Source organism: Corvus hawaiiensis, chromosome 3 (assembly GCF_020740725.1).
Source record: "Corvus hawaiiensis isolate bCorHaw1 chromosome 3, bCorHaw1.pri.cur, whole genome shotgun sequence".
NCBI classification, from domain to species: domain Eukaryota; kingdom Metazoa; phylum Chordata; class Aves; order Passeriformes; family Corvidae; genus Corvus; species Corvus hawaiiensis.
This window is the reverse complement of record NC_063215.1, coordinates 62,534,106-62,545,807: the sequence shown is the minus strand read 5'-3', so window position 1 is coordinate 62,545,807 and position 11,702 is coordinate 62,534,106. Positions and strand designations below refer to the sequence as shown.

Sequence of the window (11,702 nt, the reverse complement as noted above, 5' to 3'; positions counted from 1 at the left end):
AGTCCAAAGGAGGGCCACAAATATGATGGGGGGGCTGGAGCACCTCTCCTATGAAGACAAGGGTGAAAGAGTTGGGGTCGTTCAGCCTGGAGAAGAGAAGGCTGTGGGGAGACCTTAGAGCAACCTTCCAGTACTAAAAAGGGGGCTACAAAAGAGCTGGAGAGGGAGTTTTTACAAGGGCATGTAGTGATAGGACAATGGGAAATGGATTCAAACTGAAAGAGAATAGGGTTAGATTAGATATTAGGAAAAAAGTCTGTGTTGTGAAGGTGGTAAGGCATTAGAACAGGTTGCCCAGGGAAGCTGTGGATGCCTCATCCTTGGAAGTGTTCCAGGCCAGGCTGTATGGGACTCTAAGCAAACTGGTCTAGTGAAAGGTGTCTGTCCATGGCAGGGGGTTGGAACTAAATGGTCTTTAAGGCCCTTTCCAACCCAAACCATTTTATGATTCCACGATTTGCATATTGGTTAAAAAGCAGAGAATGCAAGCGTTGAATTCATGATAAAGGGCACTTCACAGAATCAGAGAATGGGTCAGGTTAGAAGGGACCACCAGTGGGTCACCTGGTCCAACAGGTGACCTGGAGGCACAGGCATATGTCCAGATGGTTCTCGGATAGCTTCAGTGAGGGAGACTCCACAACCTCTCTGGGCAACCTGTTCCAGTGTGTCATCACCCACACAGTAAAGAAGTTCTTCCTCACGTTCAGGTGGAAGTTCCTGTGCATCAGTTTCTGCCCATTGCCTCTTGTTCTATTGCTTGGCACCACCAAGAAGACCCTGGATCCATCCTCTTGACACTGTCCCTTCAGATACTTATGGACATTGATGAGATCACTTCAGTTATTTCTTAGGCACCTAACTCCTGTTTTTGTGCCTTTATGCCTTTGAAAGCCTCCCATTCTTACCCAATTTATTTATGTATTTACTTTTGAAGGTGTTGCCTATTTAATCCATGAGAGCAAAGAAAGGATATAGTACTAGTCTGAATTGGTACAGGAGCAAATGCCTCCAAAAATAGTGTGATTTTTTTTTAGAGAAGCCCATCTGTGAATTGCTGCTTTGTGCTGACCCACAATTTATGCAGCTTTTGCCCAAATGTATCGGACGAAGCTCTTTAAATGGCTTAAAAATAGTTTGTAAGTGTTACAGGCATTCAGTCAAATTAGTCACTTAGTCAAATCATCCTTTCAACTGGTGCTTTCAGCAAATGGTTAAATCAGCATTTGAGGAAGGACCAGGTGTATGATCTAATGCCTGAAAGCAGCTCATGCTCAATGACATAATCCTAAGAATAAATGTATTGTAAGTGTATGGCCAAACACAAGAGAGTATCTGTCATCAAGTAGCTAGAAGTGCCACATGGTTTTTGTATCACTGTGCTGGAGCCACTGAGTGTTGTGCAGCACTTCCAGCTCTTCTGAGAAAAATACCACATACTGCTTCGGCACTCCCTGGATCCAGGGCAGATGCTTTTAAGAAATCCTTAACTAGCAGAAGTAAAATTTTGCTGGGTGTCTCTTTTTCTAGATGGAAGAAACTAAAAACTCACAGAATTTTACATATTCAGCTTCTAGCGGTGTATTTGGAATGGGCGGTGGCACAGTGCCTCTCGCCATGTTGCAGCAGCACAGCTAAACAGAGAGAGGGCACCGGGAGTCCTGTGTACAAGGATAAAAGTCTGGGTCCATCAGTGGTGCACATGATACCGGGCTAATCACTTGGCCTCTTTATGGCCTGTTTCTACTAGTGTATCAGGATAATGCACAGTATGGACATTTGGAAGAAAAAAACTTGGAAGAAAGGAACTATACTGCTGCTACTACTACATTGACTATTACAGTTGCAGCTGTGCCTTCAGAACCACAATCAATACATTGCTTATTTAAAGATTATTCCAGATTTCTCCAAGAATACCTCTTGGGCTAGCCCTCATTCTTCACCTCTCCATTTGTCTTCACTGTAAATGTGTGTGGCTCTGTCATTAGTGTCTTTACAGGTAATTTTTAACTGGACTTACTGTCCCTGTCTTCATGCTTTTTCTTCCTAACCAGAGGATGTGCTAGAGTTCCTTGCTTGTTGATTTTTTTTTTTTTTTCCTGGAGAATGGTGTGTTTCCATTTACTGTTTAAAAACTAGCACTTAAATGGAGTGTTAAATCACTTCTGGAAACTGGGCCTAAAATAAACGGTTTTACTCTATGAAAAACCGCATCAACCTCTTGACCCTGCTCTTGCCTCTTTCCAGAAGCATGTTAGGAACAGCTGTGTATACAAATTGAATGTACTCTCTATCTTCAAACCCTTTACTAGGACCCATCCTAGTATTTGAGTGCTCATTGCAACTCCATCATAGTTCAAATCCATCCTCTCCTGCTAAATCTGCAACTACCTTCTCAGCTTTCCTCTCTGTTTCCTGCCTCTCCTGCAGCCGTTACCATTACAATCTGCAGGTGCTCCCCCTTCCCCCCACCTCTCCTGCATGTCACTTCCAAAGCACTCTGCATTACTCCTTTCACTGGTGAGCCCTCTGAGTTCAACTGAATTGCTGTTAACCTGTTAGCTTCCCCAAAAAATTAAAAAAAAAAAGTAATTACACTGTTGTATTAAAATTGGGGAATTAAACATTGGACAGTGATGAACCAGAGTCAGCATGGATCTTGCCATTTCTGGGGAGGAGGGGATTTATGGGCTTCGTTTCTCACAAGTGTTGGGTAATGACACTATAAAAAGAGTAAACAGCCTTATTTTTTCAATATGGGAAACAAAAAAGGAAGAAAATGATCTGTAGTAAATTGAAAATAAGAATACAGAATAGAACTTCTTTTGTGGCCACGGTAGCAACAGTGAATATGTATATACAAGAGGATCATTCAGCAATCACATCTTCTGGCAGCAGATGATGACTGAGATTTTTGTTGCTTCCGGGTAATTGGTGCTAGTGGAGCAACAGAGGACTGGAAAGCCTGATCTTGCACCAGCTAGACCCAAATGCTCAACCTAATTTCTGAATAAATGGGAGACCAAAAAGAAAGGGGGAGGAATTTTTCCGCAGTCTTTCTTTCCAGAAGGGAAGAAAAATGTGAACAAGTGAATCCTCACAACAGCAGGTAGAGACAAGTCTTTCCTCTTCTGTCCTAATTCAGCAGTTGGATCCATGCCTGGGATTTTCACCGGGGAACCTTTCTCGTAGTCTCTTGCTCTGGGGGTGGCAGGCAGTCCCACAGCCTGTTTTGACATTCAGGAGTAAAGGCACTGATGAAGCAGAGCTCTCCATGGCTTAGACAGGGCGTAAGAAAAGAGATCATTCATACAGTCTTTATTTCTCTTAATGTGGAGTTTGTATCCTGGTGCATTTCTGTGTGTATCCCCTGATATCAGTGGAATTAGTGTCAAGGGAGAAACAGCAGCATGTCCCACAGGCATGGTCGAAAGGCAAGGAACAGATCTCCCAGGGGCCTCCTGAATTTATGAAGGCAGTGGAGTAGTAGATCTGAAAATGAATACTAAGTGTGAAGTAGGTGCTGGGATATTTCAGCTCATTAGTGATTGTTAAAAGTAACTATTACTCTGTGAGTGTAAACAGTATTGAATATGCCATGCTTACAATGAGGTTGAGCAAGATGCTTCTTCACAACCCCATATTGTTATACATGGTCATCTAAAATCACTCATTTTTACACTGTGGCTTTCAAAGTGTGTGAAAAACACTTTATACTCCCGTGTGTGTCTAAGTTGGTTTCACACAGTCCAGCCCAAGCCGCCATGTGCAATTACTTAGTGATTATTTTGTGTGCCTTTCTAATGTAAGACTCTTTGAGCAATGGCAGATATCTAATTGATTGCTCTTTTTGTAAAGTATCAGCATTCAGCCAGTAATCAATTTATTACCAAATGTTGCTTAGAATGAGCAGCTTTCTCCCTGACAGTAATCTCATTGGTTGTGACAAGATATGATCAGGTGACAATGAGACCTTCTCAGTAACACTACAGTAAATCACACTCAATACGAATAAAGAGTCCTAAGTAAAAGTAATTCCATTTTCTATTAACAAATCCCTTGGCAACTGGCAACCAGTGCCACAGTGGCAATACTGGAGAAGTGAGAGATTGTTGTCCGAAACAGAAAAAGTTAGTAGGAAGCTCAGTTTAAGTGAGCTTTCTACATATAATCATTTTTCACTGCTAGGTCTGACAACCTTTTTGGGGTGTGTGTGTCCCATTTTCAAGCTTCTCTCCCTTTGTTGTTCTGCAGCTCTTGGGTAAAACAATCCCTGGTATCTGGTAAGGCAGCTATATCTAACTTACCTCCATGGTAATGCACTCCAAGGTAATATACTTTAATAATTATGCACAGAGGTACATTTTTTTAATCTTGACATTTATATCTTACAGTTAGCATTGCATTTATTTATTGTATTGTGTTGCTGTTGTGTCTATCGGACAAAAAGTAATCTTGTGGCAGGAAGATCTGTGGCTATTCCAGTGTTTTCAAAAGGGAGACGATTCCATATTCAGCTTTCTGCTTCTTGTGCTGACACCTCTCATTCTTGTTGCAGACAGTTTTTTCAGAGAGGGGCTTTGAGAAGTCATGTTAGTGTAGGCTGAAGAGATTTCTAACTCTCTCTGAACTGTCCCATAAAAGGCTCTGAACACAGCTGAGAATATTAAAAATCATTAAGCACAGTGGCTTAAGAAGATACACGACCTCTAGTCTATAGTATAAGAACTGTATTTTGCATGACTGAAGCTTTTAAAGTCTCCTTCCCTGATGAATATGATCCTTGGAAGCTGCAAACACATGGCTGTACTGTGTCCAAGACATGATGTCATTGTGCTCAAGACTGGGTGCTTCTCAACTGTGTTTGGTCAAGTGCAGTGCTGTTCAATTGGCTTCAGTCTTCATGTGTTGATTTGAAATAAATTAATTTGTCACAAGTGCTGGTGGACTCCAAGATAACCTCGATCATGCTGGTATGCTGGCCTCTGCCTGAGTGTTCAGATGACCTGAAATAAATTCTAGTATTGAGAACTTCCATATTTTTGTAAGTTATAGTAATCATGACCAATTAAGTGTTCACTCTGATATTTTAAGTCTCTCAGTCATTCAGTATTATTTCTTCTGGTAAACCACTGAAGAACAAAGAACAAACTGTGAATATCTTCACTGCCTACTGTGAGTAGCCCTATATTTTACCATGGATAGGCATGAATGGCTGTTTAGGATACCATAGAAGCCTGAGACAGAACCATACTATATTTTCCTCCACTAGCTCCCAGCTAACAAGCAACTTCAGGAAAAAAAGTCCTTGATGTATCAGTTCTTTAAGTAAACCATCCTGCTCAGATCAGCTACCTTCTCAAAACTCAGACACTTCTGTGAAATAAAATGCACAATATTATCTTCAAATGTAGAAAAATTATTTTCATTTGCATTTCTACAGACTTGAGATGACTAAAGAATTTTTTCTGAGATTTAAAGGAAGTTGCCTTTGGCCACAAAGTATGAATGGAGAGTTGTAACCCAAAGGTGATATTTTCAGCAAGATCTTATCAAACACGGGGCTGAAATGAAATATTTTTCCTCATCTTATTTGTTACCAATGGATAATAGGTTTCTCTTTCATCCTCTGTATGATACCTCCCACAACTGCATCCGAATCCATGATTAAATTTCTGATTGCTAATTAATGCAAGTTATTATTTAATGTTATTATTAAGTAAGGGCAGGGCTGCCTTCATCTGTCTGGAGGGTCTGCTGTTATATCTGCTCTGTGTATTGCCGCTACAGTGGAACTGAATATGCCTCAGCCTCATGCAGATGCACTGTGTCAGAAAACATCTGCTAGCTGCTGATTTTATGCATATTACAGAGACTTTATGTACTGTTAAATGGACCACTTTTTCATTCCAAACCATAATTTTCCATGTGGCATCATTTGATCTGTCCTCACTCCAACATTTGGTTTGATCAACTCATTTCTTCCTACCCAATGTTTGTTGTAACCTCCTCCATGGCTGTGTGTGTCCTCCCTCTGAATGGAAATTACTACAGTGCTCCTGTCACGATAATATGGTGGTAGGGCAAAACGTGTCATTTTAATCAATATATTTTATTTCCATTAGCTTCTTTCATCACTGAGCTTGCGTCTAGACAGCTTAGGTTTGATTATGCCAACTGCTACCCAACTACATAGTAGCATTCCGTGATCAAAGCAATGCAGTTTTTCAGAAGTACCAAGGACACCTAACTGGGTATTAGGTTTAGACCTTAAATGCAGCTAATGAGGAAAAGCATGCCCTCCACACAGAACTTTGCTGTGCCTGTACACTGAACTTCCAAATGGAAGAATCAGAGGGGAAGCTTATTCAGGTCACTGCCCTTTGGGGACACATCCATTTCAGCCCTGCTGTTACTCTCCTGAGCTGCAGGGCCATGGCAGGAGAGGGTACAGGAGGCAGGAGTGGGAAAGGGCTAAAAAGGGGGCCATTCCCTTTGGAGATGGAGCATGCTTTGCTATAAATTGTTTTGCTTTGGTTTTCTTGTGATGTTTAACTTTATATCACCTACCTGTGATATAACCCCATGGTTAAACTTGAAATTACTGTGGAGGAAGTTACCTTGTAGATCCAGGCTGCTCATGATTGCTCTGCACAGGCTGTGGATTGACGAGTCTTTGCCTGTCCATTCTTAAGAGTTCTTGAAACAACAGATCTCTTCTGTACCTGTTGAGTCACAACTTGGGATTAGTACAGCTTTAATTACGACAGAGAAACAGTACTTCTTTGGTAACCTTTGGTCGTGGTGACATTTCTAGAGGCTACAAGGAAAAAGATGTCAAGTTTGAATAGCACCCACCAATCATTTCTGATATATGTCAGTAGCAGGAGGCGGGCACATACTGCAGGGGAAACATTTTTGCCAATCAAACGTCACACAGTCTTTCTTGGCATGCATAGAACTTCATTGCTACATTACAAAATAATAACACACACACACATACCCAACATAGATTTTGCATATTTAGTGATTCTGACAAGATTGAATAATAATAATAATAATAATGCACATTTAGGTACCTCTTTTAATGTTCAAAGCACATTATAAATGCTAGCTTGTTAACTAATCCTTGCAACATCTTTGTGAGGTACAGAATTATTGTCCAAATATTAGAGGTATATAATTGTGTGCAGTGCACCAATTTCCAGTAACTTTTTAACAATGCACTGAAGTCTGATATACGATGTGTATCCCTATAGTTCTGGAATATCACACAGTGACATAAATGTATCTAAAATAAGTGATTTCTTCCATGAAAGCAAAGTAGAGTAGATCTATTACTCATGTGTCTATAATTCTCTTCCAATTCATTTTCTCAAAAAAAAATTTAATTTAGTTGTGCTTGAGGTAACAGTCAGGGAACCCAGCAGTGATATTTGGGGGGGTACTGGGGTGCAAGGCACTATGCTGATTTTTATGGGTGAGTGAAAAAGGCTGGTTCCTATCTTGGATATTTTGCAGTCCAAGAATATGTTAAGAGACAACAGATGGATACAACAAAGAGGCAGAGACATCTCGAGGTTACAGTGAGAAGATTACAATTACTATAAGAAGTGGTGGTCACAGCACACCAGCTGTTTAACCATTCTCAGATCATTTTTTAGTCATCACAACAGTGAGAATAAGAGAATTATTTGAAGGAGGATGACAAAATGACTAGGCAGACTTCTGAAATGTCTCCTTCACATGCAGATATAAAGACATGGGGAAAATACCTTCATAAGAAAATGGGATGAAAAGCATTTCACCTTTGGTAAAAATGAGGTGAGAGCTAAGGATTCTGGTTCACTATAAGAAATCATAAAGGATGAGAAGGGATAAGCCCTCAAGATAAATACTGAAGTGAATTTGGGTCTGAAGTGAAATGCAAGGTATAGGCATGCAGTGACAGTGAAGTGAGGTGACAGGAGTGAAATGCCAAGACAGAAGATGACAGGTGTGTTTTGATAGAGCTGTTTGGTAGATGCTGTTGCAGTTCTAAGGCTGTAAGAGCATCTGTTTTTCAAACTTCAATGAAAGCCCCATGTTTCTTGGCTGTTCTACAGGAGGCTGTGAAAAGTCTTCTAACACTAACTTTGTGTGGCCTCCATGACATGGACACCAGTTCTGTGCTTTGCAGCTGTTTTAGTCCTGTGCAGGAGTGGCTTGCACCCTTGCTTGGTGTTCAGCTAAAACACTCCCTGTGTTTGATACGTACCAGAAGACTCAGTTTAGACACGGGGAAGGAGTGAAGATTTACATACCACATTCATCTCTGATCAATGTGGTCTCCATTCTTCACTGTTCATGGTAAAGCCCTCTCCACACATCACTCCTGAGGCTACAGATCCTTTGCCATATTGCCATTCCAGCCCTTTCAGACCGCCTGGCATGGTAGTTGCACATGTCCCCACTGCATACCAAGGTGTAATGTAAACATATTCAAACCCATTTTAAACAGGAAACAGCCTTGTTGTGGTAGCACTGAGGTCTGTGCAGATTAATATATCCTTTGAAAAAGGATATATTAATTTGAGTATTCTTTCCAGTATAAGAACTTGGGTTTTGATCGAGGAATTAATGTACTTGATGTGAGTCTTTCCACTGCCAGCAATGGGCTTTGGATTGGAACCATAATCCGGATGTCTCACATGCATATACGTCCTTAATTAAAAATTTCTAAATTGCTGTTACATAATGAGGATCCCAAACCTCCTGTGAAGCATTTCCAGCTAAGCCAGTGAAAAAAAATGCACTCAGTATCTTGCCATCACAGTTAACATTGAAGTAGAGCAATTCTCAATACTGAGTATTTAGTGTATAAGTGGATGTCCTGACTTTTGCATGCTTGTAATTTATAAACAAAGCTGCTTTACATTAATTTAGCTACATTACACACATACATTCATATATATATATACACACTCAGAAAGTTATGATCAGCTTTAAAAACAGGCTTAGAATGAACATAATAAATAAATCTTAAATATACCAACTGCTTCTGTTGTTTCAGTTTCTGTTTTCTGTATTATTTCAGTATGCCAGGCATATTTTAAAAATTATAATAGATTGCTGTACCTTTTTACCAAGAAGAGAGACATCCTGTAGTAGCTGTCCATCATTAGCCACAGAATCATTTTACACTGACCTATATGAAAAAAACTGAAGCAGGCCTCAATCATATCCCCTCTCTTGTGCAGTAAAAGCAGTCATTCAAGATTTTAACTCATTTAATTTTTTTTTCAGCAGGAAATACCAGTCTGGTCTCATAGCAAGTGCTCTGACTTAGATTCATATGACCTGCTTTCTATTCCTGGCTCTGGCTCTGAGTGACCTTATGAAAGTCATTTTTATCTCCTATTGTTTTTAAATGGACAGAAAGGTTTCCTAGGAGAATGGGTCAAGCATAGGCACTTTTTTTTCCATTATCCCACCTCAAAAACCTATCCCTGAAGAAGCTACACACCTACACATAAAAATGCCAGTCAAGTGTTTGCCTCAAATAAGATGCTCTGCCTCTCACCCTCCTGCTTTCTCTCTTTTCTTTTTTATAGCATGAGGAAGTTAGAGTGGAGTGCCCAAATAATGTTCTTTAAATATACATAACTTGAGAAGACTAATTACATATACACATTTCTGCTCCAGTAGGCTGAGGTGATTTCTGGAAGCAAACACAGCATGGACAAAAGTGAGCTTCCCAAAATATTTATGGGCTTACTGTACTGCTACACCCAATACATGATAAGTGTTTATTGGAAAACTGCCTTCCCCTTTATCAGTATAACTGTCAGACAACAGTTCATACACAGCAACACAAAGTCATAACTTGGGAGATAATCTTTTATAAGTTCCTAACAATATGCTTTGAAATCCTACATTTAAAAGGGTTTAAAAACACATAATACCCCAAACCATCAAATAAGCAGTAAAAGTAACATGCACAGCCAGACACAAAACCAGAATGAAAAAGATTTTTTATTATTCTCGTCTGTATTACCATAAATGACATGCTATATTTAATTTTACAGTGCCCCTGGACAAATCATCAAATACTTTAATAACTACACAAACATTAATATTTAAATACAAGAGATCCCCTCAGTTACTGAATAATCATAACTCTGGATTGATAGGGTACTAAATGGAAAAATCTTGTTTAGACAGTTGTAAGAGGGGGGAGGGTGTTTAATGAAACAAGTTTGATGGTCTTGTCATCATAAAACTGATAGATATTTGGCACAATTTATATCTTTGCTAAAAAGAAGTTTGAGAAATGGAACAATTGTGGTGAAGATTAATTTTCCCTTCTTCTGCTGTGAGAGCACAGTCCTTTAGGTCATTAGCAGGAATGTGTGACATAGATTGCACTTTACCCATGCAAGCTCCATGCTGACTCTTCGAAAATGCACTTGTTAAATAGCTGTGACTTCTATACTTGTGGAAGGGGCTGCCCAGCTATCACCACAGCTATCTAGACTCATTTTATGAGAGTGATGAATATAGATGGTAAAAGAGACAGCATACAGAGTTCTGGCTGTCAGTGTTTGTTAGGCCTGACCACCCATTCTACCCACGGTCCTTAGAGGGATTTTTTTAATCCAGATTTTGTCTTGTTGCTTCAGCCACTCTTCCAATTAAATGTTCTACGTAATAATGGAAGTTTCACTACTAAACCACAACAAGAACAGTGAATTGGAAGGTATTTCTAATCCCTCCAGCACCACAAAAAAACCAATAGACAAACAAAACAAAACAAATCAAATAAACCAAACCAAAACAAAAAGACTGAAAGACTTCTCAGTCAAAGTCATTCACACAAATGCCTGAACCAAAAGCCTGAGTCTTGACTGGATTTTCAGGTCTCCAGATCTGAGACTACATTCATGCATGTGTACTATGTGTCACTGAGCACAGGTGACACTAAGCTAATGATAATATCTGACCATTGCTGGACAAAGGCTTGGCTTTTATTTCTATCAACTCATAGTCTGCTTGGCTGCCACAGCTTTTGTAGCTAAATGAAATGCTTATGGACTGGGAGGTGGGCTGTATTCACTTACCAATCCCTTATATTTGCCTTCATGCCTCTTTCCAGGAGAGTCTGTCTCTGCAATGCACCTTAACATTTTCTTTTCTGTTTTGGGGCGCTGCCTCAGACTCTGCACTTTTCAGAGTTCCTTTTTCTTCTGTGCACTTCAGCTCCATGGAGATGATACAGTTCTAGCTGTATTGTGTTTCTTGGCCCCTTCTCAACTGGGAAATACCCCTTTGAGGGAAGTTCAAGTGAGAACATGAATGTGTTCATGTTCTAGTTTTGCGGGAACACAGGGGAGGAAATGATACAGAGACTTAAGGCCCCTCAATAATAGGACGTGGGCTGGCAGACCCTGGAAGCAATACCATTAGAGTACTCCTCCAGATGTGGACAGCTGACAAACTTTAATGATGAAGGCTGCATCCAAGCCAGTTATGATGAACTAATTAAATACCTTGCTCCATTTAATAAAGGAAGTATAGAATAATCCAAAGCTGTCTATAAATCACCTCCCCACTGCCCTGCCAAGCTTCTACAGTGGCAAGAAAGGTGAGCAAAAGAAAAGACAATAGGGCAAAGCTAAAGGACTAAGACCAATGGAAGTTTCTGTGCTAGGAAAGAATGGCGG

The 11,702-nt window shown here is 40.1% G+C and overlaps 1 long non-coding RNA gene across 1 annotated transcript; it reads right to left on the bottom strand.

Annotated features, from left to right (window-relative positions):
* Nucleotides 1–2,571: 2,571 nt before the first annotated feature.
* LOC125323528 lies at nucleotides 2,572–9,309 on the bottom strand. Its single transcript, XR_007202546.1, has 4 exons — nucleotides 9,118–9,309; nucleotides 6,571–6,725; nucleotides 4,308–5,006; nucleotides 2,572–3,492 (listed from the first exon to the last, which is right to left on the bottom strand). It is a non-coding gene; the product is annotated as an uncharacterized LOC125323528 (long non-coding RNA).
* Between the last annotated feature and the right edge of the window lie 2,393 nt (nucleotides 9,310–11,702).